The following is a 16,041-nucleotide window of genomic DNA, read 5'->3' on the forward strand; positions in this document are numbered from 1 at the left end:
CTCCCAAGTAGCTGGGATTACAGGCATGTGCCACCATGCCCAGTTAATTTTTGTATTTTTAGTAGAGACAGGGTTTCACCATGTTGGCCAGGCTGGTTTTGAACTCCTGACCTCAAGTGATCCATCCGCCTCGGCCTCCCAAAGTGCTAAGATTACAGGCGCGAGTGGCCAGGAACTGTTCTTAGTGCTTTTATTCTTTTTTTTTTTTTTTTTCATAACAGCCCTGTGTTATAGGTAAAGCTATCATCCTCATTTTACAGCTGAGGAAACTGAGGAACACCAAAGTTCAATGACCTGTTTGAGGTCACACACGTAGCAGGTCATGACCATATTCTGTTTCCTTTTTTTTTTTTTTTTTTTTTTTTTTTGAGACGGAGTCTCGCGCTGGCGCCGAGGCTGGAGTGCAGTGGCGTGATCTCGGCTCACTGCAAGCTCCGCCTCCCGGATTCACGCCATTTTCCTGCCTCAGCCTCTCCCAGTAGCTGGGACTACAGGCGCCCGCCACCACGCCCGGCTAATTTTTTTGTATTTTTAGTAGAGACGGGGTTTCACCGTGTTAGCCAAGATGGTCCCGATCTCCTGACCTCGTGATCCACCCGCCTCGGCCTCCCAAAGTGCTGGGATTACAAGCGTGAGCCACCGCGCCCGGCCTTCTGTTTCCTTAAATGACAGAGTAGACAAATAATTTTTTTTTTTGTGCGGGGGGCGTGGGGAGGTATGGAAAATTCCCTCTGTGGGCAGAAATAAATAGCACCACAGGAAGAAACTGAAGTCTGAACTCATAGGCTCACAGAATTATTCCTTCTCAAAACATGAATCATGTGGTCTAGAGGCTACTGCCCTCACATAAGCTTTTTTAGTTCTGTTTTTATTTCTACTTTAATTGTCCTATCAGTGTTCATGCCCAATATTGCCTTGTATATATACTCTTATTGTAAACCATCTAGAATCTCTTTAGATATAGGCAGGTATAAATTATACTAAAAAGCCTGAAGTGTGCTCAAAACATTTAAGTGGAAATAATCTTAAGACAAAAGAAATTGTTTTTAACCTTAAAGGAAAGTAATTTGTACAAATGTTAATGAAAGTTCCATCATAACCATTGAAAGCTGGAAGCAACGAAATATTCAGCAAGAGGTGAGTGGCTAAACAAAACTACCACGTCAGTGAGGTAGACTGTCCCACGGCCATTTTTTTCTTTTTCCTTTTCCTTTTTTTTTTTTTTCGGAGTCTTGCTTTGTCGCCCAGGCTGGAGTGTGCAGTGGCACGATCTCGGCTCACTGCAACCTCCACCTCCCGGGTTCAAGCAATTCTTCTGCCTCAGCCTCCCGAGTAGTTGGGACTAAAGGCACGTGCCACCACACCTAGCTAATTTTTGTATTTTTAGTAGAGACAGAGTTCACTATGTTGGCCAGGCTGGCCCATGACCATTAAAAATCACAAATGTGGAGACTATACTGTTAAGGAAATTAGTATTTGAATTGATAGTAAATGAAAAAGGTAGAATAAAAATAATAAGGACACACTTATAAATATGTGACAAAATATGGCCGGGCGTGGTGACTCACACCTGTAATCCTAGCAGTTTGGGAGGCCGAGGCGGGCGGATCACCTGAGGTCAAGAGCTTGAGACCAGCCTGGCCAACATGGCAAAACGCTGTCTCTACTAAAAATATAAAAATTAGCCAGGCATCGTGGCGCATGCCTGTAACCCCAGCTACTCGGGAGGCTGAGGCAGGAGAATCTCTTGAACCCGGGAGGCGGAGGTTACAGTGAACCGAGATGGTGCTACTGTAGTCTAGCCTGGGCGTCAGAGCGAGACTCCATCTCAAAAAAAAGGGACAAAATATGCATACATATGTCACTAATGGGAATACATTTAAGATTGATATCAGTAGCTAAATTGAGTGTTATGGCTTTTGGTATAGAGAATTTAGCATGATAATTAAAACTAATAAATTTAAAAGACTTTTTTTTTTTTCAGACGTAAAGGAGTTGCTCCCTGATAGTCCCTGTTATTCTTTCAGGCCTAGGAGGGTCTTAAGGCTATTTCTGGGTGGACAGGAAGGGGATCTACACTCTGGCCTTTTCCCGGGGGGCTTGCAATTTTTCTCTGTGTTCAGGAAGTGCAGATTGGGCTTTCATTAGGAAAGGATCTAGTTCAGCATTCTTGTCATCACCAGCTGGGGATGAAGAGGCCAGGTTAATGGGAATCTTGGCAAGAATGCTGGGGAAAGGCAGGGACAGCAGAAGTGGCTCCTAAGGGAGCCGTGCAGCTGAAATGAAGTCAAACTGAGGCGGGCCAATCCCATTTAGTTCTGCCAGGTGCACAGAATCTGCTCTGGGAGCATCATACTGTTCCTACTATAGAAGTGCAGGTAGAGCAACCCCTCAGATGTGGATCAGGTAAATCCAGGGGACTCTCAGACTAAGGAGAGAGAGGCAGAGCCAGGGCCCGGCCTACAGGAAGTGGTGCTGACAGCAAGTAAAGCAGGTAGCTGGAACCCACAAATTGGCTGGAATATGATTAAAGACTTTCCCCACAACTGGGCACCAGAGCTTGGAGGAGAATGGAGATGCCTTGAGTGTCTGACAGATACAGGCAGAAGGGGGCCAAGAAACACTTGTCTTCCCTTCTGGAAGTGTTTGGTGTTTGTGGTAGTTTTAATGACATGTGTCCAAAGTCTTTGCTACTCCTCCCTTTAGGCGATGAAGCCTCATTCCCTTCCCTTTGAATGTGGCCTGGTCTTAGTGACTTGTTTCTTTTTTATTTTTCTTTTTTTGAGATGGAATCTTGCTCTGTCACCCAGGCTGGAGTGCAGTGGCATGATCTTGGCTCATTGCAACCTCCGCTTCCCGGGTTCAAGAGATTCTCCTGCCTCAGCCTCCCAAGTAGCTGGGACTACAGGCATGCGCCACCACACCCAGCTAATTTTTGTATTTTTTGTAGAGACGGGGTTTCACTATGTTGACCAGGCTGGTCTCGAGCTCCTGACCTCAGGTGATCCGCCTGCCTCGTCCTCCCAAAATGCTGGGATTACAAGTGTGAGCCACTGTGTTCAGTCAATGAATTGTTTCTAATGAATAGAAGTGATGGAATGTCAGCCTCAAAATTAGGTTATGAAAAGACTGTGGCTTCCACTTTGGAGACTTTCTCTCAGAGCACTCACTCTGGGGGAATCCAACTGCCATGCCATGTGAGCTGCCCTATGAAGTGGCCCATGTGGTGAGGAACTGAACTTTCCTTCTAGCAGCCACAAATGTGAGCTTCTCTAGGACCCTCAGATAAATGCAGCCTTAACCTACAAGCACTGTAACTCGAGAGACCCTCAGCCAGAACCATCTAGCTACGTTTCTTGCAGATTCTTGACCCTCAGAAACTGTGATATGTTTGTTGTATAAGCTGCTAAGTGTTTGGATTATTTGTTATGCAGTTATTATTATTTGTTATACAGATTATTATTAATACAGTGGTGGCCTGGTGCCTGATTATATTGTGAAAATGTCTGGCACTTTGACCTAGTGCTGGGGAACAGCCAAGGTGGGATGGGGCAGCATAAAAATGGCTGAATGCTTATTTCAGACAGCTGAGATGGGGTGGAGATGGGGCAGCTGGAGATGGGGCAGCCACTGACAATCATAGATGGTAAGTGCTCAGTGAGATGTTGTTCTGTACATACTAATGAGAGATGTCCTGTTCCTTTCTCTGTGTGGGGAAATGGTGCAGCCAACACCCCAAATAGTTGGTTCCACAGTACCAGGGCCCAGGGCTAGTAACCCCAAAGTGTGGTGCATGATTTTCAAAGCCAAGGGAAGAATTGTAGTTTAGGCTGGAGGGAACACTGACCCAGAATAGCAAGTCCAGAACAGGTTGTGAATTGAGGGGAGCCTAAGGAAGTTGAATCTGGAGGCAAAGCTGAGCTAAAGGACCAGCGATGCTAGTGTGAGGGTCATAGTAGCCCAGAAAGAGGGAATAATCCAGGAAGACCTGGATTCCTTCCACAGATGTGGGAGCAGATGTCAGTGTCACATACCAGGAGAAAGGCTCTTACAATTTCTGACTCAAGCTTCTGTGGACACTGGATCCACTCCAGCTAGGACAGGTTGGGGAATGGAACCTGGCTTTTCTTTCAATGACTTGAAGAGGCTTAAGATTGGTTGTTGAGTCTGCATTGATAATCCATTTTCATTTCTTCCGCCCCTTCAAACATTGTTCATTCACTGGCCTTAGAAGGGGTGAGGATCTACAATGAGGTCTCCATTGGTTGCATCATTTTCTGCAATCTTAAAATAGATCACATGTCTCTAGGCCAGTCTTGGCTCTGGTTGCTGTTGAGGGTCTGATGGTCCTTCCTGGGAAGCTTTCATCTGGATATGGTGAACATCTCTAGAGGGCCTAGCAGCTGGTGCTAAAATACATGTTCAAGGGTGTGCTAATTTTCTATCGACTGAATGTTGCATGGCCCTCTCAGCAGAATGACATTTCACTGCTTTCAGCTGCCATAAATCATTGACCTTAAGAGCCTCAGGGTTCAGTACCTAATCCATCAGGCTAGCCAGGCACTTGAAGCACTTTAAGACTTTGAATAGAAATAGACCCAAAGACATGCTGTCCCCAAAAGCCATTCCATTCCAGTGTGATTAAATGTCTGTGCTCCCAGAAGTTTTCTATGATAGTTTAGAAGATTGGCACGAATATACCCAAACGTTTTTTTTGTGTGTGTGTGTGTTCAGGCAGCAAAATCCTGATGGAGATGAATTTGTGCCATTGCAACTTTCTGGGGATATCTTTCAGATGCAAACTCTTTGTCTTAGCTAAGCTGCCATTTGGCCATTACATCCCCCAGAGGAAGGATTTAGAGCTCTGAGATCAAAAGCCCACATTTGAAAATAACTGTACTTTGTATTTTAGTCAAGTTTGCCAGCAAGGAGATGCAGTGCAAACTAGGAGAGGTGAGCCAGTTGGTACCTTTAGCTCATCTGTCTCTTGGTTCCATTCTGTGCTAAGCTCCCCAGAGACATTCTCTGCTTAGAAAACAATCCCCTATCCCTTCTGGTACAGTTGAACAGTGCAGCCAATCTCTGAAATGAAAATTATTTTGTAAGTTATCTCCTTTTTTTTTTTTTTTTTGAGACGGAGTCTCGCTCTCTCACCCAGGCTGGAGTGCAGTGGCGTGATCTCGGCTCGCTGCAAGCTCCACCTTCCGGGTTCACACCATTCTCCTGCCTCAGCCTCTCCAAGTAGCTGGGACTACAGGCGCCCGCCACCACGCCCAGCTAATTTTTTTGTACTTTTAGTAGAGATGGGGTTTCACCGTGGTCTCGATCTCCTGACCTTGTGATCCACCCGCCTCGGCCTCCCAAAGTGCTGGGATTACAAGCGTGAGCCACCGCACCCGGCCTGTAAATTATCTCTAAGGTTAAAGTTCAGTCAACTATACTGCCTAAGTGGATTTGCAGAGTCAGCTTACCAGCTTATATGGTGTGGCAAAAAAGATGGCTAATTAATCACCAAGAAATTAATATTTCCCATCTCTGTGGAGTTGTCACTGGGATTACATTTCTGAGCTCCCCTTACATCTAGGTGGTGCCATGTGACTAATACTTGCTGATGGAACATGAGCAGAAGCGATTTGTGTCACTTTTAAAAGCAGGTGTTCATTTTGTACCCTCCTGTTTGATTTCTTTATGCAGACAACCATAGTAACCTTGGAATTCAGTGTGTTGAAGATGGAAGAGCTACAAGAGGTAAGGAACCTGGGTTCTTATATTTCCATCTGAAAAGTTATTTGCTGACCAGGAGTGCCCAAACTAGACTGTTAGGTGAACGGGAAGTGCATTTCCATTGTGTTAAGTCACTCTGTTTCTTTGTTACAGCAGCTAGCATTACCCTAACCAACATACATGGAATTTTGAGATTCTTGAGTAAAACGGGATTTGAAAGGGCTATGATTGGGTAAGCTATATACTTGGCTAAACTGAAGTTTTGAACTGAATGGCAATAAGGTATATAAAATTTATCCTGAATATTTTACTGCTCCCTCCTTTCCCTAGTTCATTCATGTATTCCACAAAAATTTATTGGAGGCGTACAATATGCCAGGTACTATGCTAAGTATGCACCGGAGATACAGTAGTGAGCAAAACAGACTTGGTTCCTGTTCTCATGAACCTTAAAATCTATAGGAGACAGATGATGAGTTCCCTAGTTCAGGCGGGGGACTAGAGAGGGAGGGGATGGAGTAGAATAGTGATTCTCTAACCTGGTCATTGGACTATCAGCCATCTGATCACCGGGAAAGCTTATAAAAAATAGAAGGTTTCAGATTCTGTCCCTACAAAATCTGAGTCAAGAGGATCGGGGTGGAATCCAAGCAACCAAGCATTGGTTGAGATTTAGAAGGTAGAGTTGAGAGGACCTTAATGACTGCTTGGAATTGATAGGCAGAGGAGAGGGAATATTTGGTATTCGAATATGAATTTCTGGCTTGAACCACTGATTTGGAGGTGGTGGTATGTGCTTGAGATAGGCAACACAGGAAGAAGAGCAGATTTCTGTTGAGGTGGAATAATAACTTGAGCTTTGGATGTAATGACTTTGAAGTGCCCATGCGCTATCCAGGTAGAGATGTATATTTGGTTGTGTATGATGGGAGTAGAGAGTGAGACTGTTGGGAGGAAAGGAGACCAACGGAATTGATCCTGGTAAGGTATGAAATCAGATGCAGTCCTTTCTCTCAAGAAGCACACAGTTGAGTGATGCTGCATAAGGCTGATCTCAAGAAAGTACTGGGTGGTGCACCGCTATTCTGTCTCTCTACTCTACACACAACATTTTGGGATGCTGAAAACAATGGAAACAGTGGGGGAATATTTAAAAAATATATTTTTCCTGGGGCCTTTAAGCTCAGCCAGGAAAATGGCACTTCTCCTATTCATTTGTCCAGGTCCAGTCCCTCCTTTCCACTGTTATCCCTGACACCTTGCTCTCATTATGACTGGCCATCTAATTCCTGGCATTGTTTCTGTTTTTATAAATATCTGCACTCGTCCTCACAGGTTTTCATGATCTCTTCTGGATTCTTTTCTTGGCTTATTAGACCCAGCTTCTAACCTAATTCTCAGCGCTACTTTCTCACTGGAGTGTGGCATCTCTTGATGTTTTGGGTAAGAGGGTCTACCAGCAAAGGTTTCCCTGGACTCTTACAAGGCAAGTGGAGTTGAATGGAGCTGATGTATGGGGAAGCACTACCGATGTGTATGCTATCATTCTGATTTGCTGCAAAGGGACTTATAAGGTCCAAAGTGGGCACAATTCTCTCCTTTCAGGTCTTTATGTCTTTGTGTCATCTGTGGATAAGTTTTCTTGAAAAGCAAATAGCTTCTATCTTGTGTTAGTGAACTCACATAAAAAAATGAAAACTTCTGATGAAAATCAACAGAGGAAGCTTCAAAGAGAAGGGGAATTCAGTGACTTCCTATTCAGAGCCAAGTTCAAATTTGAAATTTTCTCTATCTGGCCGCACCTTCAGCTAAATGTGCTTCAGACCTAATGTATCTGAGCATAATTATCTGGACTGATATAAATTTGCTGTACCCAGCACTTTAAGCATTGATGCTGTCAGCTTGAAAGCACCTACTCAGAGTTCTGAGTGGTTTCTGTTTGGGCTCAACTTTGAGATCCAATGAGTGATTTAGGTGAAAGAGCACCACTAGGCTGGAAAAGAAGGGAAATAACTTTTTTTGAACGCTTATGAGCTAAGTCCTGTATTTTGGGCTGTATATGTGTTATTTTCTTTAGGGCCCTGTCAACAATTTTGCTATCCCTAACTTACAGATGACAAAACCGAGGATCAGAGAAATGAAGAAACATGCAAGGGCACACAGCTCATAAGTAGTAAACGAGGTATTAAAATCCTGGTCTATTGGTTTCAGAGCCTTTGTGCACTTTACATTAGATTAGTAAGGCCAAAATTCAGTCATTTGTAATTTAGGTACTACCTCTAGTATCCTATGTGATTTTTTTTCTTTTAATCATCTGTTAAATTAAAAACTTTAGCCTTTCCTTAAGCGAAGATGTCTTGAAAATCGGGTTTGGGGTGCGTGTGTACATTATTCATCTGGGTGTCATTTCAAATCAACTAATGTACTACTAATGGAACACATGTCATTCTTTGGAAATGCTGCAGTTTACCATTAGTGGAAGTGGAAGGGAAAAGGGAAGGCAGGTAGGTGCATTCTATTAGCCTTCCACAAATCAACCACAATTTTTTTTTTTTTTTTTTTTGGGATGGAGTCTCACTCTGTCGCCCAGGCTGGAGTGCAGTGGCGCGATCTCGGCTCACTGCCTCCCAGGTTCAAGCAATTCTCTGCCTCAGCCTCCGGAGTAGCTGGGATTACAGGGGCCTGCCACAATGCCCAGCTAATTTTTGTATTTTTAGTAGAGATGGGGTTTCACTGTCTTGGCCAGGCTGGTCTTGATCTCCTGACCTCATCATCCACCCGCCGTGGCCTCCCAAAGTGCTGGGATACCAAGTCTCCACAGCTCACAGGGTTGGGAAGCTCTGCTATAATCTACGATTGAACTGGCTTTTAGGAAGAAAAACAATCCACTTTGATAAAATCCATTTAAGTACTTTACATGTGTGTCTGTGTGTGTGTGCGCATCTGTGTGTGATGCTAATTATGTCCTTGTTTTCATTGGATTTCTAGCAACAAGTCTTTGTCAGTTGATGACATCACTCGGCACTCAGGTAAATGTAACCTTAGGACACATCTTCGAGTCCCCCTTTTTTACTCATATTCTTTTATTATAGAAATTATGGAGTTGCTGTGCCATCCCATTCAGGGTCTTAAGATTATTCATGTAAGTGTATGCATGACAATGCAACATAAAACAGTTTTAATAGTTAAAATGAATTACTAGCAAAGAGTGTTTGAAACTAGCATACACTGATACCTGAGACATTCCCTAACTCGTCTCTGCTCTCACGCCATTTCCTAAGTGTCCCTGTTGAAGCCCAAATGCTACCAGCAGTGTACGTGCTCATTCAGAGTCTTCTTGTGCCTTCCTCCTGTTTTGAGTCCCTGGAGATCAGCTTTAGCTTCAGAATTCAAGATATGTAGGCATACATTTCCCACTCTGGGCTGCCAGTTGACTTCTGTTTGGAATCTCTTTCCTGTATGTATGGCCCATTAACCACCATCACCTACTACCCTAACTCATTTTGCTCTGTCTTGTAGCCATCTACGATCTGCACACACCTAATGGGCACAATATTACAACTTGGGACACCACTGGCCTTAGCTCAGTTAACTGTTGCTGCAGTGCCAGCCTGGCAAGGGCCAAGACCTGGAACTAGATCTAAACACTAGTGGCTACACTAGAAGGGTGCGGTTGAGAGGGGGAAGCAAGTACAGTTAGCAGGTCCAGGTAATGGTCCAGGCAAACAGTTGGTTGTGAGAATGAATATATTCCAAACATACCTTCAGTTCAGGCCTCTTTTCTGAGCTCCATCCACCTCCCCAAGTCTTTTCAATTTTGCCTTCTATATGAGTTCTCAAATTTTTCCTTTTTTTTTTTCCATCCTCTCTATTGTCAGTTTAGACCCAGACACCAACAGTGTCACCTGGATGACCGCAGTAGCCACCTAAGTAGTTCCTTTACCTCCACTCTTGCCTCCCTTCAGTCCACTTTCCTTATAGCAGCCCAAGTCAATCAAATAATGTCTTCACCATCTCCATCTCCCCTTCAGATTAAAATCCTGCAGAAGCTTCCATTGCCCTTAGGATAAAGTCGGTTCTTCCTACGGTCTACAAGGGCCTGAATGGTTGGCTTTGTTCCCTGCCTACATTTAAAAAAAATTTTATTTATTTATTTATTTATTTATTTTTGTGAGGCAGAGTCCTGCTCTTGTCACCCAGGCTGGAGTGCAATCGCCAATCTTGGCTCACTGTAACCTCTGCCTCCTGGGTTCAAGCAACTCTCTTGCCTCAGCCTCCTGAGTAGCTGGGATTACAGGTGCCTGCCACCATGCGCAGCTAATTTTTGTATTTTTAGTAGAGACGGGGTTTTGCCATGTTGGCCAGGCTGGTCACGAACTCCTGACCTCAGGTTATCCACCTGCCTTGACCTCCCAAAGTGCTGGGATCACAGGAGTGAACCACTGCACCTAGCCACCCTGCCTACATCTTTAGCCTCATTTCCTAGCACTTTGCCCACCACTTGGGCTGCCCAGTTTTCAGTAAATGAAACTGGAGTTCTAGTTTAATTAGGTTATTAATTAAGGATTCTATGAAATGCAGCATAGGATGACTTGCAAGCTAATCCAGAAACCTGTCATCTTAAGATGATTGATGGAGACACTGGGGGATGGTACTGACTAATGTTGGGTTGACTGTTTTATTAAATTGTTTGTCATGAGAATAAGGATTGCTAGAACCCATGTAACAATACTACTTACTACTTGACATTTAGATTGGGCTTTTATCTTTTTTTTTTTTTCCAAAACATATGCATAGTTTTGTTCTCACTACATCCGGGTAAGGTGTGTAGTGCAGATATTTATATTTCTTGCTGACAGATAGAGCAACTGAAACCCAGAGTAGTAAGATGAATGTCACGTAGCAAGTCAGGGCCCATCTATAGTCCAAAAGCATGGAGAAATAATAATACATAATAATAATAGTATTAGTAGATACCACTTGTAAAGCCCTTACAATGTGTGAGACACTGTCGCGTAGGTTACTGTGTCTACTTCAAAGATGAGGAAACTGAAGCTTAGAGATGTCACTTAGGTAGTCAGTGCTACTTTCACAACATATTTAGAATCCGTCTGCTTTTCTTTTCTTTTTTTTTCTTTTTTTTCCTTTTTTTTTTTTTTTCCAGACGGAATCTTGCTCTGTCACCCAGGCTGGACTGCAGTGGCGCAATCTTGGCTCACTGCAACCTCTGCCTCCTGGGTCCAAGCGATTCTCCTGCCTCAGCCTCCCAAGTAGCTGGGACTACAGGCATGCGCCACCACACCCAGCTAGTTTTTGTATTTTTAGTAGAGATGGGGTTTCACCATGTTGGCCAGGCTGGTCTTGAACACCTGACCTCAAGTGATCGACCCACCTCGGCTTCCCAAAGTGCTAGGATTACAGGCTTGAGCCACTGTGCCTGGCCTTTTTCTTTTTCTTTTCTTTTTTTTTTTTTCTTAGACAAGGTCTCACTCTGTTGCCCAAGCTGGAGTGCAGTGTTGTGATCATGGTTCACTGCACCCTCATCCTCCCTGGGCTCAAGCAATTCTCCTACCTCAGCTTTTTGAGCAGCTGATACTACAGGCACGTGCCACCACACCTGGTTACCATCTGCTTTTCAAGTCATTTCTAGTCTCCTACTGCTTTTGTTCTGCCAGGGCCCTAAGTGATCGAAAACACAGAGAGAACACCACTAGCAAAGGCAGGGTCTTCACTAATTGTTTTGGTTTCCAAACTCCTGTACTATATGACTCTGGCAGAGCTGCCCTCAACCACTGATTTGCCTTGAGAACTCTTCTCTTGCTTTAGCATGGAGCCCCTACTGGAGACAGGCTACTCTAGGCCTCTTTTTCCCTCCAGTGTCCTCCTGGTCCCATTTGTCTAACCTTTTGTTCCTACTATTCCAAAATGGCAGAAGGGAAGAGAGACAATGAGAGAGAGAGAGAGAGATATTGTCCTAAAGATTTAGAGAAGAGCAAATGTAAGTCACTCATGCTTTGCCTCCTTGAACCCTACCCTCTTCCTCTTGGCCTTCCAAAGGCCTCCAGCAGGAGGATTGTCTAAGCCTGATTTTCTATATCAACTGTAAGGGGATACTACTAACATAGTCCCATTTTGTGGTGCTCAGGACACCTTGATCAATATGCAGAGTTCTCCTTGGTATGGGAAAAAGTAGCCTCGAGTGTCCCTAGAAGTTAGAATGTTTGACCCACGGTCAGCACTGGGTGTGCCATACAATAGGTAGCAATGCATCAGTTACTGAGCTGCAAATCAGGCAAAAGCCCCATCCTTGGATGGGTCTGCAATCAGTCAAGCAGGACTTCTTTTATAGATGATCAGGATGTTAGATTCTAAGAAACAGGAGTTGAGACTAAGATGGAAACTGATTTCTCAGTGCAGCTTGCTTTGCAAATACCCAGGCTATTTATGAGGGAAGCTCTTTAAGTCCTTGCTTTTAGTCAGGATTGATCCTTTAAATAGAAGTAGGACCGAGCCTGCAAGTGTAAAGTAGAGAGACTGAGAAGCACGTAGGGCCCAGTACATGATGTTGGATAAACTCCGAGCTGGCTTTGTCTCCTACCCAGAATCTCCTCTGTGATTCTTAAAGTGAATCTCTAAGGGTGATCCCAGGACCTTTGGCATCAGCATCACCTGGGAACTGGTTAGAAATGCAAATTCTCTGGTGCTACCTGAGATGTAGTGAATCAGAAACCCTGGGATAGGGACACAGCAACCTGCGCCATGCCGTGGCCTCCAGGGGATGCTGAGGCCCACTCGATTTTGAGAACCACTGCTCCATGATGCCCTGATGGCCGGGGCATGCCTTCACACTGCCGTCATTTTATCTGAACCAAAATTTTTATGTGCTACAAGCTTTTGATTTTTAGTGACTGTATAGCTCTTGTTTATTCTGGTCCCCTGTCTGCTGACCCTGCCTCTGCGGCTGTCCAGAGTGACAAAAATCATACTCAGACTCTCTTGCCTGATGCTAGTACAATCGGTTTAGAGTTAAAACATGACCTCAAATCTCCTATGCCTATACAGACTCAAATCATGAGGATGGCATAGTGCTGAAGAGCGCTAGTTTTGGGGGCAGGCATATCTGGGTTCATATTCAGGCTCTACCTCTTAACTAGATCTCTCTCGTGGATGCTGTAAACCTCCATTTCTTCATCGGAAAAGTGGAGATAACATCAACCTCGCAGCATTGTTGTAAGGACTAAAAGAGACAGTGTATGTGAAATGCACAGTATCTGGCATTCAACAAGTGCTCCCTAATGGCAGTCGGATTGGATGGCTTATTTTCCCTTTTCAGTTCTCATGGCATTGTGTAGTTGTACTGTAACTTTAGGGGGTTGCTTTTTCTCATTTGTTTTACCATGAAAAATATTTTCTTTTCCCCTTTGGAGAAGGGAAGTGGCAGGCACACCACTGAGGATCACTGTGAAGGTGGAGAGGCGTTGCAGAAGATTGGTTAAATGCCTGGGCTCTGGGGCCAGATTGCATGAGATAACAATCATTTTTTTGGGATGGAGTCTTGCTCTGTTGCCCAGGCTGGAGTGCAGTGGCGCAATCTCTGCTCACTGCAACCTCCGCCTCCCACGTTCAAGTGATTCTCCCTCCTCAGCCTCCTGAGTAGCTGGGATTACAGGTGTGCACCACCACGCCAAGCTAATTTTTGTATTTTTAGTAGAGAGAGTGTTTCACCATGTTGGCCAGGCTGTTCTCAAACTCCTGCCCTCAAGTGATTCGCCTGCCTCAGCCTCCCAAAGTGCTGGGATTACATGCGTGAGCCACCACACTGGGCCCAGAATGCATGAGATTGAACCCTCATTTCGGATTCAAAATCAGGATCACACATTTACTAGCTGTGTGATCCTGCATAGGTTACCACTCTGAGCCTGTTTTCTCATTTGGAAAATGGAGATAATAGTAATATCTACCTTAATATAAAGATTTAATGAATTAATATATGTAAAAAGCTTGAAATAGTGCCTGACACATTTGATTTTGAAACTGTTGAAAAGCATTGTATGGGCAGAATTTCCACAAGAAGAGAATTTTGTGGGAGTTGGGGGAACTTCTATAAACACTGCCTAAAATCCAGCCCCAGTATCTAAGGACCATCCTGAATGAGCGCCTGAATGAATCATGTATGTTTTGGCATTTTGTATGTCCAGCTCTGTTTAGCATGGTTCAGGATACTTTGCTTTGATAAAACATAGTAAAACTTTGATAAAAACCAGTAAAGAAATAATGAACATCTACTGATAGACACTCAGTTTAATGCTAGAGCCTGTATTACTACAGACGAAGAGGAAATGCTCCCTACCCTTGGGGAACCTACATTCTAGCTGGACAGATGAGATTAACAGCATGAAACATTACAAAAGAATACAAGAGAGTATTAAGTGCTAAATGGTGTGGCAGGGATGACAAGTGCTGCAAGAATTCAGAGAAGAAGGGAGGGGAGTGAGACTGAAGAGAGGATAGACTTCTTAGAGGTGATGTTTTGAGCTGGGCTTTTGAGGATCGGGAAGATCTGGCAGGTTAGAGGAAAGGGTAAGTGACAGGTGCTTATCATGTTCCAAAATGACTCATCAAGGATTTTTAAAAAAAATAGTTGGCACTTCTAGGATGCTTAATATCAGACTCACTTTATACAGCTCTGTTTATATGCCAACATTTTAAATCACACTGGACTGGGAGAGAAAGATCTGGGCGTTTGTTTCATCCTACCACTAAGTGGTTGTGTCCCCTCATTCAAATTTTCTTCTATTTTCTAGGCCTCTGTTTCCTCATCTATAAAGTCAGAGGCCTGAACTCAGTGACCTCTAAGATCCTTTTCTACTCTGAGTAGAGCTATACTAATAGCTAATGTTTACTGAGTGCTTACTTTGGGCCAGGCACTGTAAGCTCTGTATGTAGTTGACCCTTGAACGACATGGGTTTGAACTGCACTGGTTGACATGGATTTTCTTTCACCTCTTTCACCCCTGAGACTGCAAGATAAACCCTTCCCTTCCTCCTTCTCAGCCTACTCATCATGAAGACAGGACGGATAAAAACCTTTATGATGATCCCCTTCCACTTAATGAATAGTAAATATATTTTTTCTTCCTTATAATTTTCTTTCTTCTTTCTTTCTTTCTTTCTTTCTTTCTTTCTTTCTTTCTTTCTTTCTTTCTTCTCTCTCTCTCTCTCTTTCTTTCTTTCTCTTTCTTCTTTCTTTCTTTCTCTTTTTCTTTCTTTCTTTCTTTCCTTCCTTCCTTCCTTTTTCTTTCTTTCCTTTCTTCCTTTTTCTTTCTTTCCTTCCTTCCTTTTTCCTTTCTTCCTTCCTTTTTTCTTTCCTTTTTTTTTTTTTTTGGCAGGATTTCACTCTGTCATCCAGGCTAGAGTGCAGTGCCATCATGGCTCACTACAGCTTCCATCTCCTGGGCTCAAGTGATCCTCCCACCTCAGTCTCCTGAGTAGTTTGGACTAAGGCACCTGCCACCACACTTGGCTGATTTTTTTTTTTTAAATTTTTAGTAGAGACGAAGTCTTTCTATGTTGCCCAGGCTGGTTTTGGACTCCTGAGCTCACGAAATCCTCCCCTCTTGGTCTCCCAAAGTTCTGGGATTATAGGCATGAGCCACCATGCCCAGCCATAATTTTCTTGATAACATCGTCTTTTCTCTAGCTTACTTTATTATAAGAATACAGTATAGGCGGGGTGCAGTGGCTCATGCCTGTAATTCCAGCACTTTGGGAGGCTGAGGGAGGCAGATCACTTGAGATCAGGAGTTCGAGACCAGCCTGGCCAACATGGTGAAACCGTGTCTCTACTAAAAATACAAAAATTAGCTAGGCGTGGTGGCGGATGCCTGTAATCCAAGCTACTTTGGAGGTTGAGCCTGTAATCCAAGCTACTTCGGAGGTTGAGGCACGAGAATTGCTTGAACCTGGGAGGTGGAGGTTGCAGTGAGCTGAGATGGTGCCACTGCACTCCAGTCTGGGCAACAGAGTGAGACTGTCTCAAAAAAAAAAAAAAGAATACAGTATATAATGTAATATACAAAATATATGTTAATCAACTTTATGTTATCAGTAAGACTTTTGGTCAACAGTAGGCTATTTGTTAAGATTTGGGAGAGTCAAAACTTATACATGGATTTTTGACTGTTGGGGGCGGGCACCCCTAACCCCTGCGTTGTTCAACTGTAATGTGTCCAAGATTCGTCATACAAGGGGGCCACAGACGCAAACCACTAGTAGCACAAAGTGCAGATATAGCAGGGGGTTTCTTTGTGGGTGGTA

Source organism: Nomascus leucogenys, chromosome X (genome assembly GCF_006542625.1).
Source record: "Nomascus leucogenys isolate Asia chromosome X, Asia_NLE_v1, whole genome shotgun sequence".
NCBI lineage: Eukaryota > Metazoa > Chordata > Mammalia > Primates > Hylobatidae > Nomascus > Nomascus leucogenys.